At 47.1% G+C, this 22,500-nt stretch overlaps 1 protein-coding gene and 1 long non-coding RNA gene across 4 annotated transcripts in view; one reads left to right on the top strand and one right to left on the bottom strand.

Annotated features, from left to right (window-relative positions):
- The window catches only part of LOC149975653 (uncharacterized), a 217,895-nt gene that overhangs the window by 156,152 nt on the left and 39,243 nt on the right, over positions 1-22,500 (bottom strand). The window lies entirely within an intron of this gene.
- nhsl3 (NHS like 3) overlaps positions 21,333-22,500 on the top strand; it is a 66,311-nt gene continuing 65,143 nt past the window's right edge. The window contains exon 1 of one of the 3 annotated variants that reach the window (XM_036953656.2): positions 21,333-21,522. The gene's annotated coding sequence lies outside the window, so the exon portion shown is untranslated. Of the gene's footprint in view, positions 21,523-22,470 lie in introns of those variants that run through there. The other 2 variants (XM_090209436.1, XM_090209435.1) reach the window with 2 other exon arrangements.

The raw sequence follows: 22,500 nt of genomic DNA, 5'->3' as shown, positions 1-22,500 counted from the left end.
AGGGATGGAGGAGGAGAGAGGGAAGAGAGGGAGGAGGAGAGAGAGGGAAGAGAGGGAAGAGAGGGAGGAGGAAAGAGAGGGAAGAGGAATACTGGGTGGATGGAAAACCAATCCCAAACAACGCATGGAGCCACACCCTTCAGGACGTTAAACACCAAAACATTTCATGTTAATGTTTTTGAAGTGAGGGGTGACCCCAAAGTTCATCTACTTTAATCCAATGTTTTTATCGATCATTAAAACACACAGTGGGATCTACACAACAGAAGATAAACTGTATATACGACCGGTCCAAAGGTTTAGAGCACCTATTCATTCAAGGGTTTGTTTCTTTATTTTTACTAGTTTCCACATCTTAGAGTAATCGTGAAGACATCAACACTATGAAATAACACATATGGAATCATGTAGTAACCAAAAAAGTGTTTTATATTTGAGATTCTTCAAATAGCCACCCGTTGCCTTGATGACAGCTTTGCACACCCTTGACATTCTCTCAACCAGCTTCATGAATAGAATATACTAGAATAGAATACAACAGAACAGAATAGAACATAATTGAACAGAATAGATCAGAACAGAACAGAATAGAACAGAATAGAATAGAATAGAACAGAACAGAACAGAACAGAATAGAATAGAATAGAATACATCACAACACATCCGCCACGCTCATCCTCAACACTGGGGCCCCTCAGTTGTGCGTGCTCAGTCCCCTACTGTACTCCCTGTTCACCCATGACTGCGTGGCCAAGCACGACTCCAACACCATCATTAAGTTTGCACAACAGTGGTAGGCCTGATCACCGACAACGATGAGACAGAGACCTGGCAGTGTGGTGCCAGGAAAACAACCTCTCCCTCAACGTGATCAAGACAAAGGAGATGATCGAGGACTACAGAAAAAGGAGGGCCCCCATTCTCATTGACAGGGCTGTGGAGCAGGTTGAGAGCTTCAAGTTTCTTGGTGTCCACATCACCAACGAACTATCACAGTCGTGAAGAGGGCACAACAAAACCTATTCCCCCTCAGGAGACTGAAAAGATTTGTCATGGGTCCTCAGGTCCTCAAAAGGTTTTACAGCTGCACCATCGAGAGCATTCCGACTGGTTGCATCACCGCCTCGTACGGCAACTGTTCCGTTTCCGACCGCAAGGCGCTACAGAGGCTAGTGCGCAACGTTCAGCACATCACTGGGGCCAAGCTGCCTGCCATCCATGACCTCTATACCAGGCGGTGTCAGAGGAAGCCCCTAAAAAAGGCCCTAAACAATTGTCAAAGATTCCAGCCACCCTAGTCATAGACTGTTCTCTCTGCTACCACACGGCAAGCGGTACCGGAGCACCACATCTAAATCCCAAAAGCTTCTTAATAAGGATCGGACCTTTTTGTCAAATTTTGCCTAAAATGAAGGAACCCAAATACCCAAATCTTACTGCCTGTAGCTCAGGACCTCAAGCAAGGATATGCGTATTATTGATACCATTTGAAAGGAAACATTTTGAAGTTGTTGAAAATGTGAAATTAATGTATGTAGGAGAATATAACACATTCAATCTGGTAAAAGAATAATTTAATATTTTGATTATTTATTTTTATTTTTATTTTTTATTATGAAGTTATTTTTATTATGTTATGTTATTATTATTTTTGTTCCATCATCTTTGAAATGCAAGAGAAAGGCCATTATCTGACCTAGATATTGGCCACTAGATGGCAGCAACATTTTAGGCTGATCCAATGAACCATTGCATTTCTGTTCAAAATGTTGTATCAAGACTGCCCAAATGTGCCTAATCGGTCAATATATACATTTTCAAGTACAAAACTGTGCACTCTCCTCGAACAATAGCATGGTATTCTTTCACTGTAATAGCTACTGTAAATTGGACAGTGCAGTTAGATTAACAAGAATTTAAGCTTTCTGCCGATATCAGATGTCTATGTCCTGGGAGATTTTCTTGTTACTCACAACCTCATGCTAATCACATTAGCCTACGTTAGCTCAACCGTCCCGAAGGTGGGGCCTGTAGATCTTTATACAGCTTCTACAGCACGTCGCACTCTTCCCCCTAATATAGCTCCCCCCTCTCTTCCCCCTAATACAGCACCCCCCTTTCGTCACCCTAATACAGCACCCCCCTCTCGTCCACCTAATACAGCACCCCCCTCTCTTCCCCCTAATACAGCACAACCCCTCTCTTCCACCTAATACAGCACCCCCCTCTTGTCCCCCTAATACAGCACCCCCCTCTCGACCCTCTAATACCTCACTCCCTCTCTTCCCCTAATACAGCACCCCCCTCTCTTCCCCTTAATAAAGCACCACCTCTCTTCCCCCTAATAGTGCACCCACTCTCTTCCCCCTAATACTGCACCCCCCCTCTTCCCCCTAACACTACACCCCCTCTCTTCCCCCTCTATTCCCCCTAATACAGCACCCCCTCTCTTCCCCCTAATACAGCACCCCCTCTCTTCCCCCTAATACTACACCCCTCTCTTCCCCCTAATACAGCACCCCCTCTCTTCCCCCTAATACTACACCCCTCTCTTCCCCCTAATACAGCACCCCCTCTCCTCCCCCTAATACAGCACCCCCTCTCTTCCCCCTAATAGTGCACCCCCTCTCTTCCCCCTAAATCTCCCCCCTAATACTACACCCCCTCTCTTCCCCCTAATAGTGCACCCCCTCTCTTCCCCCTTATACTTCCCCCTAATACAGCACCCCCTCTCTTCCCCCTTAATCTTCCACTAATACAGCACCCCTCTATTCCCCTAAATACTGCACCCCCTCTCTTCCCCCTAATAGTGCACCCCTTCTCTTCCCCCTAATACTGCACCCCCTCTCTTCCCCCTAATAGTGCACCCCCTCTCTTCCCCCTTATACTACCCCTAATACTGCACCCCTCTCTTCCCCCTAATACTACACCCCCTCTCTTCCCCCTAATAGTGCTCCCCCTCTATTCCCCCTAATACTGCACCGCCTCTCTTCCCCCTGATACTGCACCCGCTCTCTTCCCCCAATACAGCACCCCTCTCTTCCCCCTAATACTTCCCCCTAATACAGCACCCCCCTCTTTCCCCTAATACAGCACCCCCTCTCTTCCCCCCAATACTGCACACCCTCTCTTCCCCCTAATACTGCACACACTCTCTTCCCCATAATACTACACCCCCTCTCTTCCCCCTAATACTTCCCCCTAATACAGCACCCCCTCTCTTCCCCCTAATACTTCGCACTTATACAGCACCCCATCTCTTCCCCCTAATACAGCACCCCCTCTCTTCCCCCTAATAGTGCACCCCCTCTCTTCCCCCTAAATCTCCCCCCTAATACTACACCCCCTCTCTTCCCCCTAATAGTGCACCCCCTCTCTTCCCCCTTATACTTCCCCCTAATACAGCACCCCCTCTCTTCCCCCTTAATCTTCCACTAATACAGCACCCCTCTATTCCCCTAAATACTGCACCCCCTCTCTTCCCCCTAATAGTGCACCCCTTCTCTTCCCCCTAATACTGCACCCCCTCTCTTCCCCCTAATAGTGCACCCCCTCTCTTCCCCCTTATACTACCCCTAATACTGCACCCCTCTCTTCCCCCTAATACTACACCCCCTCTCTTCCCCCTAATAGTGCTCCCCTCTCTATTCCCCCTAATACTGCACCGCCTCTCTTCCCCCTGATACTGCACCCGCTCTCTTCCCCCAATACAGCACCCCTCTCTTCCCCCTAATACTTCCCCCTAATACAGCACCCCCCTCTTTCCCCTAATACAGCACCCCCTCTCTTCCCCCCAATACTGCACACCCTCTCTTCCCCCTAATACTGCACACACTCTCTTCCCCATAATACTACACCCCCTCTCTTCCCCCTAATACTTCCCCCTAATACAGCACCCCCTCTCTTCCCCCTAATACTTCGCACTTATACAGCACCCCATCTCTTCCCCCTAATACAGCACCCCCTCTCTTCCCCCTAATACTTCCCCCTAATACAGCACCCCCTCTCTTCCCCCTAATACTGCACCCCCTCTCTTCCCCCTAATACAGCACCCCCTCTCTTCCCCCTAATGCTTCCCCCTAATACAGCACCCCCTCTCTTCCCCCCAATACTTCCCCCTAATACAGCACCCCCTCTCTTCCCCCTAATACTGCACCCCCTCTCTTCCCCCTAATTCTGCACCCCCTCTCTTCCCCCTAATACAGCACCCCCTCTCTTCCCCCTAATGCTTCCAACTAATACAGCACCCCATCTCTTCCCCCTAATACTTCCCCCTAATACAGCACCCCCTCTCTTCCCCCTGATACTGCACCTGCTCTCTTCCCCCAATACAGCACCCCTCTCTTCCCCCTAATACTTCCCCCTAATACTGCACCCCCCTCTTCCCTCTAATACTACACCCCCCCTCTTCCCCCTAATAATACACCCCCTCTCTTCCCCCTAATAGTGCACCCCCTCTCTTCCCCCTTATACTTCCCCCTAATACAGCACCCCCTCTCTTCCCACTTGCTTCACGGAAACGTGGCTCACTGGAGAGATGCTATCCGAGGCGGTGCAGCCAACGGGTTTCTCCACGCATCGCGCCGACAGAAACAAACATCTTTCTGGTAAGAAGAGGGGCGGGGGCGTATGCTTCATGGTTAACGTGACGTGGTGTGATGAAAGAAACATACAAGGAACTCAAATCCTTCTGTTCACCTGATTTAGAATTCCTCACAAGCAAATGTAGACCGCATTATCTACCAAGAGAATTCTCTTCGATTATAATCACAGCCGTATATATCCCCCCCCAAGCAGACACATTGATGGCTCTGAACAAACTTTATTTAACTCTTTGCAAACTGGAAACCATTTATCCGGAGGCTGCATTCATTGTAGCTGGGGATTTTAACAAGGCTAATCTGAAAACAAGACTCCCTAAATTTTATCAGCATATCGATTGCGCAACCAGGGGTGGAAAGACCTTGGATCATTGTTACTCTAACGTCCGCGACGCACATAAGGCCCTGCCCCGCCCCCCTTTCGGAAAAGCTGACCACGACTCCATTTTGTTGATCCCTGCCTACAGACAGAAACTAAAACAAGAGGCTCCCACGCTGAGGTCTGTCCAACGCTGGTCCGACCAAGCTGACTCCACACTCCAAGACTGCTTCCATCACGTGGACTGGGATATGTTTCGTATTGCGTCAGATAACAATATTGACGAATACGCTGATTCGGTGTGCGAGTTCATTAGAACGTGCGTTGAAGATGTCGTTCCCATAGCAACGATTAAAACATTCCCTAACCAGAAACCGTGGATTGATGGCAGCATTCGCGTGAAACTGAAAGCGCGAACCACTGCTTTTAATCAGGGCAAGGTGTCTGGTAACATGACCGAATACAAACAGTGCAGCTATTCCCTCCGCAAGGCTATCAAACAAGCTAAGCGTCAGTACAGAGACAAAGTAGAATCTCAATTCAACGGCTCAGACACAAGAGGCATGTGGCAGGGTCTACAGTCAATCACGGACTACAGGAAGAAATCCCAGGCAGACTAAATAACTTTTTTGCCCACTTTGAGGACAATACAGTGCCACTGACACGGCCTGCAACGAAAACATGCGGTCTCTCCTTCACTGCAGCCGAGGTGAGTAAGACATTTAAACGTGTTATCGCAAGGCTGCAGGCCCAGACGGCATCCCCAGCCGCGCCCTCAGAGCATGCGCAGACCAGCTGGCCGGTGTGTTTACGGACATATTCAATCAATCCCTATACCAGTCTGCTGTTCCCACATGCTTCAAGAGGGCCACCATTGTTCCTGTTCCCAAGAAAGCTAAGGTAACTGAGCTAAACGACTACCGCCCCGTAGCACTCACTTCCGTCATCATGAAGTGCTTTGAGAGACTAGTCAAGGACCATATCACCTCCACCCTACCTGACACCCTAGACCCACTCCAATTTTCTTACCGCCCAAATAGGTCCACAGACGATGCAATCTCAACCACACTGCACACTGCCCTAACCCATCTGGACAAGAGGAATACCTATGTGAGAATGCTGTTCATTGACTACAGCTCGGCATTCAACACCATAGTACCCTCCAAGCTCGTCATCAAGCTCGAGACCCTGGGTTTCGACCCCGCCCTGTGCAACTGGGTACTGGACTTCCTGACGGGCCGCCCCCAGGTGGTGAGGGTAGGCAACAACATCTCCTCCCCGCTGATCCTCAACACTGGGGCCCCACAAGGGTGCGTTCTGAGCCCTCTCCTGTACTCCCTGTTCACCCACAACTGCGTGGCCACGCACGCCTCAAACTCAATCATCAAGTTTGCGGACGACACAACAGTGGTAGGCTTGATTACCAACAACGACGAGATGGCCTACAGGGAGGAGGTGAGGGCCCTCGGAGTGTGGTGTCAGGAAAATAACCTCACACTCAACGTCAACAAAACTAAGGAGATGATTGTGGACTTCAGGAAACAGCAGAGGGAACACCCCCTTATCCACATCGATGGAACAGTAGTGGAGAGGGTAGCAAGTTTTAAGTTCCTCGGCATACACATCACAGACAAACTGAATTGGTCCACTCACACAGACAGCATTGTGAAGAAGGCGCAGCAGCGCCTCTTCAACCTCAGGAGGCTGAAGAAATTCGGCTTGTCACCAAAAGCACTCACAAACTTCTACAGATGCACAATCGAGAGCATCCTGATGGGCTGTATCACCGCCTGGTACGGCAACTGCTCCGCCCTCAACCGTAAGGCTCTCCAGAGGGTAGTGAGGTCTGCACAACGCATCACCGGGGGCAAACTACCTGCTCTCCAGGACACCTACACCACCCGATGTTACAGGAAGGCCATAAAGATCATCAAGGACATCAACCACCCGAGCCACTGCCTGTTCACCCCGTTATCATTCAGAAGGCGAGGTCAGTACAGGTGCTCAAAGCTGGGACCGAGAGACTGAAAAACAGCTTTTATCTCAAGGCCATTTGACTGTTAAACAGCCACCACTAACATTGAGTGGCTGCTGCCTGCCAACACACTGACACTGACTCAACTCCAGCCACTTTAATAATGGGAATTGATGGGAAATGATGTAAATATATCACTAGCCACTTTAAACAATGCTACCTTATATAATGTTACTTACCCTACATTATTCATCTCATATGCATACGTATATACTGTACTCTATATCATCGACTGTATCCTTATGTAATACATGTATCACTAGCCACTTTAACTATGCCACTTTGTTTACATACTCATCTCATATGTATATACTGTACTCGATACCATCTACTGTATCTTGCCTATGCTGCTCTGTACCATCACTCATTCATATATCCTTATGTACATATTCTTTATCCCCTTACACTGTGTATAAGACAGTAGTTTTGGAATTGTTAGTTAGATTACTTGTTGGTTATTACTGCATTGTTGGAACTAGAAGCACAAGCATTTCGCTACACTCGCATTAACATCTGCTAACCATGTGTATGTGACAAATAAAATTTGATTTGATTTGATTTGATTTAATCTTCCCCTAATACTGCACCCCCTCTCTACCCCCTAATACTTCCCCCTAATACTACATCCCCTCTCTTCCCCCTAATACTACACCCCCTCTTTTCCCCCTAATACTGCACCCACTCTCTTCCCCCTAATACTACACCCCCTCTCTTCCCCCTAATACAACACCCCCTCTCATCCCCCTAATACTTCCCTCTAATACAGCACCCCCTCTCTTCCCCTAATACTTCCCCCTAATACAGCACCCCCTCTCTCTCTCCCTCTCCCCCCTCCCTCTCTACCCCCTCCCCCTCCCTCTCTATGCCTCACTCTCCCTCCCTATTCCCCTCCCTCTCTATGCTTCCCTCTTCTTCCCTACCTAACTATCCCCCCTCCCTCCCTATCCACCCTCCCTCTCTATGCCTCCCTCTCCCCCCTTCCTATGTCTCCCTCTCCCTGCCAGTCCATTGTGTAGGACAGACAGAGCAGGGTGCAGGGTGCAGGAATGCAGAGGGAGATTGAGTGGTTCAGGGTGTCATAACTTCACAGGGAACAGAGCGAGAGAGACAGAGAGAGCAAGAGACGGAGAGAGAGAGAGACAGAGAGAGAAACAGAGAGAGAAAGAGACGAAGAGAGAGAGAAACAGAGAGAGAGAGAGACAGAGAGTGTGTGTCTTAATTGAGTTTTCCCCTGTCCAAACCACACATAATCTGTCACTGTGACCTGTACAGACAAAGCAGTCTGCTGTGCGGTCAGATTCATTCTCTCTGGTTTACATATGAATATCCCCTCGGAGCCTCTCCCTCTACTAAACTAGTATTACTACCATTCACAATCTGTCTCTCTCTCTCTGTCTCTCTTTCTTTTCTCTCTCTCTCTCTCTCTCTCTCTCTCTCTCTCTCTCTCTCTCTCTCACTCTCTCTCTTTCTCTCTCTCTGCTTCTCTCTCTCTCTCGTTCTCTCTCTCTCGTTCTCTCTCTCTCTCTTTTTCATTCTCTCTATCTTGCTCCCATCCATCCTTTGTCCAGCTGATAGAAGTTATAAATAACCAGCAGATAGTTGAATGTGTTCAGGCTCTTTACAGAAATGTCTGTCATGTACCTTGCGGTTTTAGCCTGTGTTCTGAGTGCATGTTTTGTGTGTGTGTGTGTGTGTGTGTGTGTGTGTGTGTGTGTATGTATTTATGTATAAATGTGTGCGTGTGTATATATATGTGTGTATTTGTGTGTATGTTTCAGAAAGAGCTGGTTGTCGGTGCAGAAAGAGAGGAGAGGACAAAGGCAAGTTGGGAATGTGGAGTTGTGAGAGGAAGGCTTATCCTAACCGGCAGTGTGGATTTCCTGTCCTCTGTTGCATCAACCCTGGTCAGTTAGTGCCAGCGCTGGTAGCACGCGCACACACACACACACACACACACACACACACACATACACGCGCGCGCACACACTCACACACACCACACGCACACACACACACACGCACGCGCACACACACACGCGCACACACTCACACACATACACACACGCACGCAGAGACACACACAATGCCACCCGCCCCACACACACATCACCTTTCCTCGAGAAATGACAATGATTCAACGCTTTGCCTTCGTCAGTCCTGCTCTCATTGTTCACCATACTCAGTTGAAGGTCTTTTCTCCATGTGGCAGGGTCCTTTTTCAACAATAGCCCTGAGGCAGGACGTTAGAGAGCTCAACGAGGGCCTCCTGAGTGGCGCAGTGGTCTAGGGCATTGTGCATCGCAGTGCTAGCTGTGCCACTAGAGATTCTGGGTTCGAGTCCAGGCTCTGTCGTAGCCGGGCCGCGACCGGGAGACCTGTGGGGCGGCGCACAATTAGCCCAGCGCCGTCTGGGTTAGGGGAGGGTTCGGCCGGCAGGGATGTCATTGTCCCACCTCGCACTAGCGACTCCTGTGGCGGGCTGGGCGCAGTGTTGCCAGATGTACTGTGTTTCCTCCGACACATTGGTGCGGCTGGCTTCCGGGTTGAGTGGGCATTGTGTCAAGAAGCACCTCAGCTGAAGCTGAGGTGTGTTGATTGACTCAAGCTAGGGTGAGGCTTAAGTTTTGAGGCTGAGGTTGTCCTAAAATGTACACTGTAGACTGGCTAGCTTCTCCCAGTCCTAGCTGATTTATCCCAGGGTCTGTCCAGTCTCCATAGTAACTGAGAATGGAATGTTGGGCCAACGGTTGGCAGGAGAATAAGAATACCTGGGGTTCTCTGAGAATGCTCTCACTGCTGATCTATAACCACTCTCGCAGAGACTGGTCAAGGAGGGCTTTAAACTAATGCTTTTGTGCCAATGTGGGTCCAACATATACTCATACTTGGTATTTTGTGTGTGTATATAAAAAAATCAGAGGAGCTTTATTTTATGGCCTGTAAAACATCTCTGCTTTTTCAGGGGTTACGGCCTATTCCATACTGCAGATATAGTACATCTTAATGTATATGACTGGTACACAGGTATGTCATAACCAACTAAATGACAACTGGACAGAGTAAGAGTAAAGAACATTAACAGGCTTCTCTCTCTCTCTCTGTGTGTGTGTGTGTGGTGTTAGTTGGAAGACCAGATCTGGTGGTAAATTCCCCAGTAGACTCACACTGTGCTGGTGGTTAAATGATTCTGATTCACTCTGAGACACACACACACACACATGTTCGCATGCAAGCAAGCATGTGCAAACATACACACACACACACACACACACACACACACACACACACACACACACATGTTCGCAAGCATGTGCAAACACACAAATGCACACATACATACAGTACACACACACAGCCTTCAGAAAGTATTCATACCCCTGGACATATTCCACATTTTGTTGTTCCAGGCCTTGAATTCAAAATGGAGTCTCACCCATCTACACACAATACCCGATCATGACAAAGTTTTTGCACATTTATTGAAAATGGAATACAGAAATATCAGAAGTATTCAAACCCCCTAGTTCATATTTTGTAGAAGCACCTTTGGCAGGGATACCACCTGTGAGTCTTTCTGGGTAAGTCTCGAAGAGCTGTGAGTCTTTCTGGGTAAGTCTTGAAGAGCTGTGAGTCTTTCTGGGTAAATCTTGAAGAGCTCTGAGTCTTTCTGGGTAAGTCTCGAAGAGCTGTGAGTCTTTCTGGGTAAGTCTCGAAGAGCTGTGAGTCTTTCTGGGTAAATCTCGAAGAGCTGTGAGTCTTTCTGGATAAATCTCGAAGAGCTGTGAGTCTTTCTGGGTAAGTCTCGAAGAGCTGTGAGTCTTTCTGGGTAAGTCTCGAAGAGCTGTGAGTCTTTCTGGGTAAATCTCGAAGAGCTGTGAGTCTTTCTGGGTAAGTCTCGAAGAGCTGTGAGTCTTTCTGGGTAAGTCTCAAAGAATTCTGCTCACCTGAATTGTACGATATTTGCACATTATTCGTTGAAAAATTTGTCAAGCTCTGTCAAGTTGGTTGTTGATCATTTCTAGACAATAATTTTCAAGTCTTGTTTTAGATTTTCAAGCCAATGTAAGTCTAAACTGTAACTAGGCAACTCAGGAACATTCATTGCTGTCTTCTAAGCAACTCCCGTGTATATTTGTGTTTTAGGTTATTGTCCTGCTGCAAGGTGATGTATCTCCCAGTGTCTGGTGGAAAGCAAACTGAACCAGGTCTTCTAGGATTTTGCACAGAGTTACACATGGAATAAACAATAAACAAGCCAAAAACACAATAAATAAGTCAATGACACAGTAGAAAAAAGAAAGTCTATATACAGTGTGTGCAAAAGGCATGAGGAGGTAGACAATAAATAGGCCATAGGAGCGAATAGTTACAATTTAGCAGATTAACACTGGAGTGATAAATGAGCAGATGATGATGTGCAGGTAGAGATACTGGTGTGCAAAAGAGCAGAAAAGTCAATAAAATAAAACAGTATGGGGATGAGGTAGATAGATTGGGTGGGCTATTTACAGATGGACTATGTACAGCTGCAGCGATCGGTTAGCTGCTCAGATAGCAGATGTTTAAAGTTGGTGAGGGAAATAAAAGTCTCCAACTTCAGTGATTTTTGCAATTCGTTCCAGTCACTGGCAGCAGAGAACTGGAAGGAAAGGCGGCCAAATGAGGTGTTGGCTTTGGGGATGACCAGTGAGATATAGTGGGTGGTATAAGGTGATTTGGTGACAAAACGGAGGGCAATATGATAGACTGCATCCAGGTTGCTGAGTAGAGTGTTGGAAGCTATTTTGTAGATGACATTGCCAAAGTCGAGGATCGGTAGGATAGTCAGTTTTACAAGGGTAAGTTTGGAGGTGTGAGTGAAGGAGGCTTTGTTGCGAAATAGAAAGCCAATTCTAGATTTGATTTTTGATTGGAGATGTTTAATATGAGTCTGGAAGGAGAGTTTACAGTCTAGCCAGACACCTAGGTATTTATAGTTGTCCACATATTCTAGGTCGGAATCATCCAGGGATCATCAGCTAGTCGGGCTGGTGGGTGCGGGCAGCGAACGGTTGAAAAGCATGCATTTGGTTTTACTAGTGTTTAAGAGCAGTTGGAGGACACGTAAGGAGTGTTGTATGGCATTGAAGCTCGTTTGGAGATTAGTTAGCACAGTGTCCAAGGAAGGGCCAGAAGTATACAGAATGGTGTCGTCTGCATAGAGGTGGATCAGGGAATCGCCTGCAGCAAGAGCGACATCATTGATATTTACAGAGAAAATAGTCGGCCCGAGAATTGAACCCTGTGGTACACCCATAGAGACTGCCAGATGTCCGGACAACATGACCTCAGATTTGACACACTGAACTCTGTCTGCAAAGTAGTTGGTGAACCAGGCGAGGCAGTCATTAGATTAACCAAGGCTATTGAGTCTGCCGATAAGAATACGGTGATTGACGAGTCGAAAGCCTTGGCCAGGTCGATGAATGATATCGTTATGATATTGTTTAGTACCTTGAGCGTGGCTGAGGTGCACCCGTGACCGGCTCGGAAACCAGATTGCACAGCGGAGAAGGTACGGTGGGATTCGAGATGGTCAGTGATCTGTTTATTAAGTTGGCTTTCAAAGACTTTAGATAGGCAGGGCAGGATGGATATAGGTCTGTAACAGTTTGGGTCTAGGGTGTCACCCCCTTTGAAGAGGGGGATGACCGCGGCAGCTTTCCAATCTTTAGGGATATCGGACGATACGAAAGAGAGGTTGAACAGGCTGGTACTAGGGGTTGCAACAATGGCGGCGGATAATTTTAGAAAGAGAGGGTCCAGATTGTCTAGCCCAGCTGATTTGTACGGGTCCAGGTTTTGCAGCTCCTTCAGAACATCTGCTGTCTGGATTTGGGGGGGGGAGGGGGGGGAGGGGGGGGCGGGGGGGGGGTTTACAGTGTCCCAAAACCTTTTGGAGTTAGAGCTACAGGATGCGAATTTCTGCTTGAAAAAGCTAGCCTTTGCTTTCCTGACTTACTGGTTGTGTTTGGTTCCTGACTTCCCTGAACAGTTGCATATCGTGGGGACTATTCGATGCTATGACAGCCCGCCACATGATGTTTTTGTGCTGGTTGAGTGCAGTCAGGTCTAGAATGAACCAAGGGCTATATCTGTTTTTAGGTCTGCATTTTTTGAACGGGGCATGCTTATCTAAGATGGTGAGGAAATTACTTTTATAGAGCAACCAGTTATCCTCAACTGACGGGATGAGGTCAATATCCTTCCAGGATACCCCGGCCAGGTCGATTAGAAAGGCTTGCTCGCAGAAGTGTTTTAGGGAGCGTTTGACAGTGATGAGGGGTGGTCGTTTGACCTTCTGACAGTCTAAAACTTTGCAAATATACTACTGCCATCTAGTGGTCGAAATCCAAATCGCACTTGGGCTGGAATAATACATTATGGCCTTTCTCTCGCATTTCAAAGATAATTGTACCAAAAAAAAGACAAAAAAAACGGTTGGTTTTTTCGTTGTATTATCTTTTACTAGATCTAATGTGTTATATTCTCCTACATTCCTTTCACATTTCCACAAACTTCAAAGTGTTTCCTTTGAAATGGTACCACTAATTTGCATATCCTTGCTTCAGATCCTGAGCTACAGGCAGTTAGATTTGGGAGTGTAATTTTAGGTGAAATTTGACAAAAAGGGCCAAATCCTTTAAGAGATTTTTTGAAGCACATTTTTACTCCTGAACTTGTTTAAGTTTGCCAAAAACAATGGGGTTCAATACTTATTGACTCAAAGGTATTTCAACTTTTCATTTTTTATTAATTTGTAAACATTTCTAAAAATACAATTCCACTTTGACATGATGGTGTATTGTGTGTAGACCAGTGACAAAAACATCTAATTTTAAATTCAGGCTGTAACAAAACACAATTTGGAATAAATCTGGACTCACTGAGCTCGTAGCTCCCTCATACAGACTGAGCTCGTGGCTCCCTCCTACACACTGAGCCTGTGGCTCCAACATACACACTGAGCCCGTGGCTCCCTCCTACACACTGAGTCCGTGGCTCCCTCCTACACACCTCCTACACACTGAGTCCGTGGCTCCCTCCTACACACTGAGCTCGTGGCTCCCTCCTACACACTGAGCTCGTGGCTCCCTCAAACACACTGAGCTCGTGGCTCCCTCCTACACACTGAGTCCGTGGCTCCCTCCTACACACTGAGCCCATGGCTCCCTCCTACACACTGAGCCCGTGGCTCCCTCCTAAACACTGAGCTCGTGGCTCCCTCAAACACACTGAGCCCGTGGCTCCCTCAAACACACTGAGCCCGTGGCTCCCTCCTACACACTGAGCCCGTGGCTCCCTCCTACACACTGAGCCCGTGGCTCCCTCCTACACACTGAGCTCGTGGCTCCCTCCTACACACTGAGCTTGTGGCTCCCTCAAACACACTGAGCTCGTGGCTCCCTCAAACACACTGAGCTCAAGGCTCCCTCCTACACACTGAGCCCATGGCTCCCTCCTACACACTGAGCCCGTGGCTCCCTCCTACACACTGAGCCCGTGGCTCCCTCAAACACACTGAGCCCGTGGCTCCCTCATACACACTGAGCCCGTGGCTCCCTCCTACACACTGAGCCCGTGGCTCCCTCCCACACACTGAGCCCGTGGCTCCCTCCTACACACTGAGCTCGTGGCTCCCTCCTACACACTGAGCTCGTGGCTCCCTCCTACACACTGAGCCCGTGGCTCCCTCATACACACTGAGCTCGTGGCTCCCTCCTACACACTGAGCCCGTGGCTCCCTCCTACACACTGAGCTCGTGGCTCCCTCAAACACACTGAGCTCGTAGCTCCCTCCTACACACTGAGCCCATGGCTCCCTCCTACACACTGAGCACGTGGCTCCCTCCTACACACTGAGCTCGTGGCTCCCTCCTACACATTGAGCTCGTAGCTCCCTCCTACACACTGAGTCCATGGCTTCCTCCTACACACTGAGCCCGTGGCTCCCTCCTACACACTGAGCCCGTGGCTCCCTCCTACACACTGAGCCCGTGGCTCCCTCGTACACACTGAGCCCGTGGCTCCCTCCTACACACTGAGCCCGTGGCTCCCTCCTACACACTGAGCCCGTGGCTCCCTCCTACACACTGAGCCCGTGGCTCCCTCCTACACACTGAGCCCGTGGCTCCCTCCTACACACTGAGCTCGTGGCTCCCTCCTACAAACTGAGCTCGTGGCTCCCTCCTACACACTGAGCCCATGGCTCCCTCCTACACACTGAGCCCGTGGCTCCCTCCTACACACTGAGCTCGAGGCTCCCTCCTACACACTGAGCTCTCTTATGTTAAATCACAGCAGTTTGGGGGCAGTAGAAAGTTACTGTTTTCCTGTCATGTTGCTATGGAGACGTTTAAACATTTCAATCTGTTCTGCATGACTAAACTAAATTCTGGTTCAAGGTTACCCCACCCTAACACCAAAGAGGACACACACACACACACACACACACACACACACACACACACACACACACACACACACACACACACACACACACACACACACACACACACACACACGATGGTCACTTGGATATAGCACTTTGACACTGTACATGCCTTCAATACAAACAAACACCGAAATTACAGACACCGACATATATATATATATATCCGTACAGCCTACTACATATATCAGTACAGCCTACTATATATATATATCAGTACAGCCTACTATATATATATATATATCAGTACAGCCTACTAAATATATATATATCAGTACAGCCTACTATATATATATATATATATATATATATATATATATATACATCCGTACAGCCTACTATATATATATCAATACAGCCTACTATATATACATCAGTACAGCCTACTATATATATATCAGTACAGCCTACTATATATATATATATACTGATGTATATGTACTGATGTATATATAGTAGGCTGTACTGATATATATATAGTAGGCTGTACTGATGTATATAGTAGGCTGTACAGATGTATATATATATATATATATATATATATATATATATATATATATATATATATATAGTAGGCTGTACTGATATATATATATATATAGTAGGCTGTACTGATATATATATATAGTAGGCTGTACTGATATATATATATACATGTCGGTGTCTGTAATTTCGGTGTTTGTTTGTATTGAAGGCATGTACAGTGTACATCCGTACAGCCTACTATATACATCAGTACAGCCTACTATATATTCATCAGTACAGCCTACTATATATATCAGTACAGCCTACTATATATACATCAGTACAGCCTACTATATACATCAGCACAGCCTACTATATATATCAGTACAGCCTACTATATATACATCAGTACAGCCTACTATATACATCAGTACAGCCTACTATATACATCAGTACAGCCTACTATATATATATATACATCCGTACAGCCTACTATATACATCAGTACAGCCTACTATATATATATCAGTACAGCCTACTATATATACATCAGTACAGCCTACTATATATATATACATCCGTACAGCCTACTATATACATCAGTACAGCCTACTATATATATATACATCCGTACAGCCTACTATATATATATCAGTACAGCCTACTATATACATATACATCCATACAGCCTACTATATATATATATATATATATATATATATATATATATATATATATATATATATATATATATATATATATATATATATATATATATATATACATCAGTACAGCCTACTATATATATATCAGTACAGCCTACTATATATACATCAGTACAGCCTACTATATATATATATCAGTACAGCCTACTATATGTACAACAGTACAGCCTACTATATATACATCAGTACAGCCTACTATATATATATAAGTACAGCCTACTATATATACATCAGTACAGCCTACTATATACATCAGTACAGCCTGCTATATATATCAGTACAGCCTACTATATATACATCAGTACAGCCTACTATATACATCAGTACAGCCTACTATATATATCAGTACAGTCTACTATATACATCAGTACCGCCTACTATATACATCAGTACAGCCTACTATAGATCAGTACAGCCTACTATATATCTATCAGTACAGCCTACTATATATATATATATCAGTACAGCCTACTATATATATATATATATATATATATATATCAATATATATATACATCCGTACAGCCTACTATATACATCAGTACAGCCTACTATATATATATCAGTACAGCCAACTATATATATCAGTACAGCCTACTATATATATATATATATATATATATATATATATATATATATATATATATATATATATATATATATATATACATCCGTACAGCCTACTATATACATCAGTACAGCCTACTATATATATATCAGTACAGCCAACTATATATATACATCAGTACAGCCTACTATATATATATCAGTACAGCCTACTATATATATATCAGTACAGCCTACTATATATATCAGTACAGCCTACTATATACATCAGTACATCCTACTATACATCTGTACAGCCTACTATATATACATCAGTACAGCCTACTATGTATATCAGTACAGCCTACCACATGTATATCAGTACAGCCTACTATGTATATATTAGTACAGCCTACTATATATATATATCAGTACAGCCTACTATATATATATATTAGTACAGCCTACTATATATATATATCAGTACAGCCTACTATATATATATATCAGTACAGCCTACTATACATACATCAGTACAGCCTACCATATATATATATATATATATATATATATATATATATATATATATATATATATATTTATATATCAGTACATCCTACTATATATATCAGTACATCCTACTATACATCAGTACAACCTACTATATATATATATCAGTACAGCCTACTATATACCAGTACAGCCTACTATATATCAGTACAGTCTACTATATATCAGTACAACCTACTATATATAACTACAGCCTACTATATATCAGTACAGTCTACTATATATCAGTACAACCTACTATATATCACTACAACCTACTATATATAACTACAGCCTACTATATATATATATATCAGTTCAGCCTACTATAGATCAGTACAGCCTACTATAGATCAGTACAGCCTACTATAGATCAGTACAGCCTACTATAGATCAGTACAGCCTACTATATATATATCAGTACAGCCTACTATAGATCAGTACAGAGATGACTGGTCCTGGACTCCTGACAGCTAATGGCTGGGCCCTGTCTAATTGCTGGGCCCTGTCTAACGGCTGGGCCCTGTCTAATGGCTGGGCCCTGTCTAATGGCTGGGCCCTGTCTAACGGCTGGGCCCTGTCTAATTGCTGGGCCCTGTCTAATGGCTGGGCCCTGTCTAATGGCTGGGCCCTGTCTAATGGCTGGGCCCTGTCTAATGGCTGGGCCCTGTCTAATGGCGGGGCCCTGTCTAACGGCTGGGCCCTGTCTAACGGCTGGGCCCTGTCTAACGGCTGGGCCCTGTCAAAGAGATGACTGGTTCTGGACTCCTGACAGCTAACGACTGGGCCCTGACAAAGAGATGACTGGTTCTGGACTCTTGACAGCTAATGGCTGGGCCCTGTCGAAGAGATGAAAGAGCAGACTGCTGAGACTGCAGGGGTAGGTCTATATGTCGGTCTCTTCTTGGTTAGGTAACACCCTACTGCTTTACTTCCAGATGCTGCATTTCAATGTTGCTACAGATGAAATCCATCCATTGAAGTGTTGCTGAGCTATTTTACTGCTAATGTTAGATATACGATATAAGATATATCACTGTTGTAGAATATCAGCCATTTAAATCCCCTAAGTAGTTAGTTTGTAAGTCCATCTGATCACTAAACACTCTCCTGGATCCATCCTCCCCCTAACCTTTTCTCCTCCTGTCCTCCTCTTCACCTCCCCCTAACCTTTTCTCCTCCTGTCCTCCTCTTCACCTCCCCCTAGCTTTTCTCCTCCTGTCCTCCTCTTCACCTCCCCCTAGCCTTTTCCTCCTGTCCTCCTCTTCACCTCACCCTAGCCTTTTCTCCTCCTGTCCTCCTCTTCACCTCCCCTTAACCTTTTCTCCTCCTGTCCTCATCTTCACCTCCCCCTAGCCTTTCTCCTCCTGTCCTCCTCTTCACCTCTCCCTAGCCTTTCTCCTCCTGTCCTCCTCTTCACCTCTCCCTAGCCTTTCTCCTCCTGTCCTCCTCTTCACCTCCCCTTAGCCTTTTCTCCTCCTGTCCTCCTCTTCACCTCCCCCTAGCCTTTTCCTCCTGTCCTCCTCTTCACCTCACCCTAGCCTTTTCTCCTCCTGTCCTCTCCTTCACCTCCCCCTAGCCTTTTGTCCTCCTTTCCTCCTCTTCACCTCCCCCTAGCCTTTTCTCCTCCTGTCCTCTCCTTCACCTCCCTCTAGCCTTTTCTCCTCCTGTCCTCCTCTTCACCTCCCCCTAGCCTTCCTCCTCCTGTCCTCTCCTTCACCTCCCCCTAGCCTTTTCTCCTCATGTCCTCTCCTTCACCTCACCCTAGCCTTTTCTCCTCCTGTCCTCCTCTTCACCTCCCATTAGCCTTTTCTCCTGCTGCTGTCTCCTTCACCTCCCCCTAGCCTTTTCCTCCTGTCCTCCTCTTCACCTCCCCCTAGCCTTTTCTCCTCCTGTCCTCCTCTTCACCTCCCCCTAGCCTTTTCTCCTCCTGTCCTCTCCTTCAACTCCCTCTAGCTTTTTCTCCTCCTGTCCTCTTCACCTCCCCCTAGCCTTCCTCCTCCTGTCCTCTCCTTCACCTCCCCCTAGCCTTTTCTCCTCATGTCCTCTCCTTCACCTCACCCTAGCCTTTTCTCCTCCTGTCCTCCTCTTCACCTCCCATTAGCCTTTTCTCCTGCTGCTGTCTCCTTCCCCTCCCCCTAGCCTTTTCTCCTCCTGTCCTCTCCTTCACCTCCCCCTAGCCTTTTCTCTTCCTGCTGTCTCCTTCACCTCCCCCTAGCCTTTTCTCCTCCTGTCCTCCTCTTCACCTCCCCCTAGCCTTTTCTCCTCCTGCTGTCTCCTTCACCTCCCCTTAGCCTTTTCTCCTCCTGTCCTGTCCTTCACCTCCCCCTAGCCTTTTCTCCTCCTGTCCTCCACTTCACCTCCCCCTAGCCTTTTCTCCTCCTGCTGTCTCCTTCACCTCCCCCTAGCCTTTTCTCCTCTTGTCCTGTCCTTCAACTCCCCCTAGCCTTTTCTCCTCCTGTCCTCCACTTCACCTCCCCCTAGCCTTTTCTCCTCTTGCTGTCTCCTTCACCTCACCCTAGCCTTTTCTCCTCCTGCTGTCTCCTTCACCTCCCCTTAGCCTTTTCTCCTCCTGTCCTGTCCTTCACCTCCCTCTAGCCTTTTCTCCTCCTGTCCTCCACTTCACCTCCCCTAGCCTTCCTCCTCCTGTCCTCTCCTTCACCTCCCCCTAGCCTTTTCTCCTCCTGTCCTCTCCTTCACCTCACCCTAGCCTTTTCTCCTCCTGTCCTCCTCTTCACCTCCCATTAGCCTTTTCTCCTGCTGCTGTCTCCTTCACCTCCCCCTAGCCTTTTCCTCCTGTCCTCCTCTTCACCTCCCCCTAGCCTTTTCTCCTCCTGTCCTCCTCTTCACCTCCCCCTAGCCTTTTCTCCTCCTGTCCTCTCCTTCACCTCCCTCTAGCTTTTTCTCCTCCTGTCCTCCTCTTCACCTCCCCCTAGCCTTCCTCCTCCTGTCCTCTCCTTCACCTCCCCCTAGCCTTTTCTCCTCCTGTCCTCCTCTTCACCTCCCATTAGCCTTTTCTCCTGCTGCTGTCTCCTTCCCCTCCCCCTAGCCTTTTCTCCTCCTGTCCTCTCCTTCACCTCCCCCTAGCCTTTTCTCTTCCTGCTGTCTCCTTCACCTCCCCCTAGCCTTTTCTCCTCCTGTCCTCCTCTTCACCTCCCCCTAGCCTTTTCTCCTCTTGCTGTCTCCTTCACCTCCCCTTAGCCTTTTCTCCTCCTGTCCTGTCCTTCACCTTCCCCTAGCCTTTTCTCCTCCTGTCCTCCTCTTCACCTCCCCCTAGCCTTTTCTCCTCCTGCTGTCTCCTTCACCTCCTCACTATCCCTCTCCAGCCTAGTCTTTCCTCCTCTTCTCATTCCGTACAGAGCTAGCAGAGCTAGCAAATGCTAGTCCTGTGGGGTTTGTAATGGGAGCAGAGGCTAACAGAGCTAGCTCTGAGGCAAATGCTAGTCCTGTGGGGTTTGTAATGGGAGCAGAGGCTAACAGAGCTAGCTCGGAGGCAAATGCTAGTACTGTGGGGTTTGTAATGGGAGCAGAGGCTAGCAGAGCTAGCTCGGAGGCAAATGCTAACAGCACTGTGGGAAGTGGGAGGGGGAGGCTAGCCCACAGAGGGAGGCACAAACAGTCAGCACTGAGCATGGAGCTTCATTCACTCGTACACTGCTAAACACAGAATACTGCAGCCTGCGCACAGAGGGAGAGAGAAAGAGAGAAAGAGAGAGAGAGAGAGAGAGAGAGAGAGAGAGAGAGGGAGAGAAACACCAAAGGGGGAAAAGAGAAGAGGCATGGTTCGCAATGTGAGTAAGAAAGAGTTTGGGTACTTGGATAGACCAAGTTTGTGTGTTGCCATGGAGAGAGGGAGAGTGAGAAAAACATTTTGTTAACATTAACGTGGTGTGAGAGACAGTGGAGTGCTGGTGTGTGTGTTCCTGCCAGAGGCTGTGTGTGTCCGCATTTCTGTGTGTGTGTGTGTGTGTGTGTGTGTGTGTGTGTGTGTGTGTGTGTGCGTGCGTGCGTGTGTGTGTGTGTGTGCGTGTGTGTGTGCGTGCGTGTGTGTGTGTGTGTGTGTGTGTGTGTGTGTGCGTGCGTGCGTGCGTGCGTGCGTGCGTGCGTGCGTGTGTGCGTGCGTGCGTGTGTGTGTGTGTACAGAGATGGGTTAGAGAGAGAGCGTTTAGAGTTACAGTAGAAGGAGAGGACTGAGGTGGAAGTTACCTTCTGAATGCTGTAGTGTGTGTGGATGTTTCCCAGCAGTAGACAGAGAGGACTGAGGTGGAAGTTACCTTCTGAATGCTGTAGTGTGTGTGGATGTTTCCCAGCTGCTCTTCATGAGGTGCTCGTTATTTTCTCCTCTTGTTGTGTATTTGATTCAGACTTTACAGGGTGGTGTTGGCTGGGGAATGTGGGTACAACTCAGAACAGGGTGGTGTTGGCTGGGGAATGTGGGTACAACTCAGAACAGGGTGGCGTTGGCTGGGGATTGTGGGTACAACTCAGAACAGGGTGGTGTTGGCTGGGGAAGTACCCACATTTTTCCCATCCCTCTCTCCCTCCCTTTCTTTCTCTCTCTCTCTCTTTTACACATCTCTCTTTCTCTTTTATATGTCTCTCTCTCTCTTACACACCCCATTTCTCTTTATTCCCCTCCTTACCGAAAACTTTTTTTTTTTTATCCTGATGTGAACCACATGTGATCACACACTGTACTGGTTCTTCTCTCCTCCCCTGTGTTCCCTCTCTCCACACGCACAAATAAAATAATGGAGAGAGATAGAGAG

This window comes from Oncorhynchus mykiss, chromosome 18 (genome assembly GCF_057628025.1).
Source record: "Oncorhynchus mykiss isolate SJ-2025 chromosome 18, ASM5762802v1, whole genome shotgun sequence".
NCBI lineage: Eukaryota > Metazoa > Chordata > Actinopteri > Salmoniformes > Salmonidae > Oncorhynchus > Oncorhynchus mykiss.
This window is presented reverse-complemented; position numbering and strand designations above follow the sequence as displayed.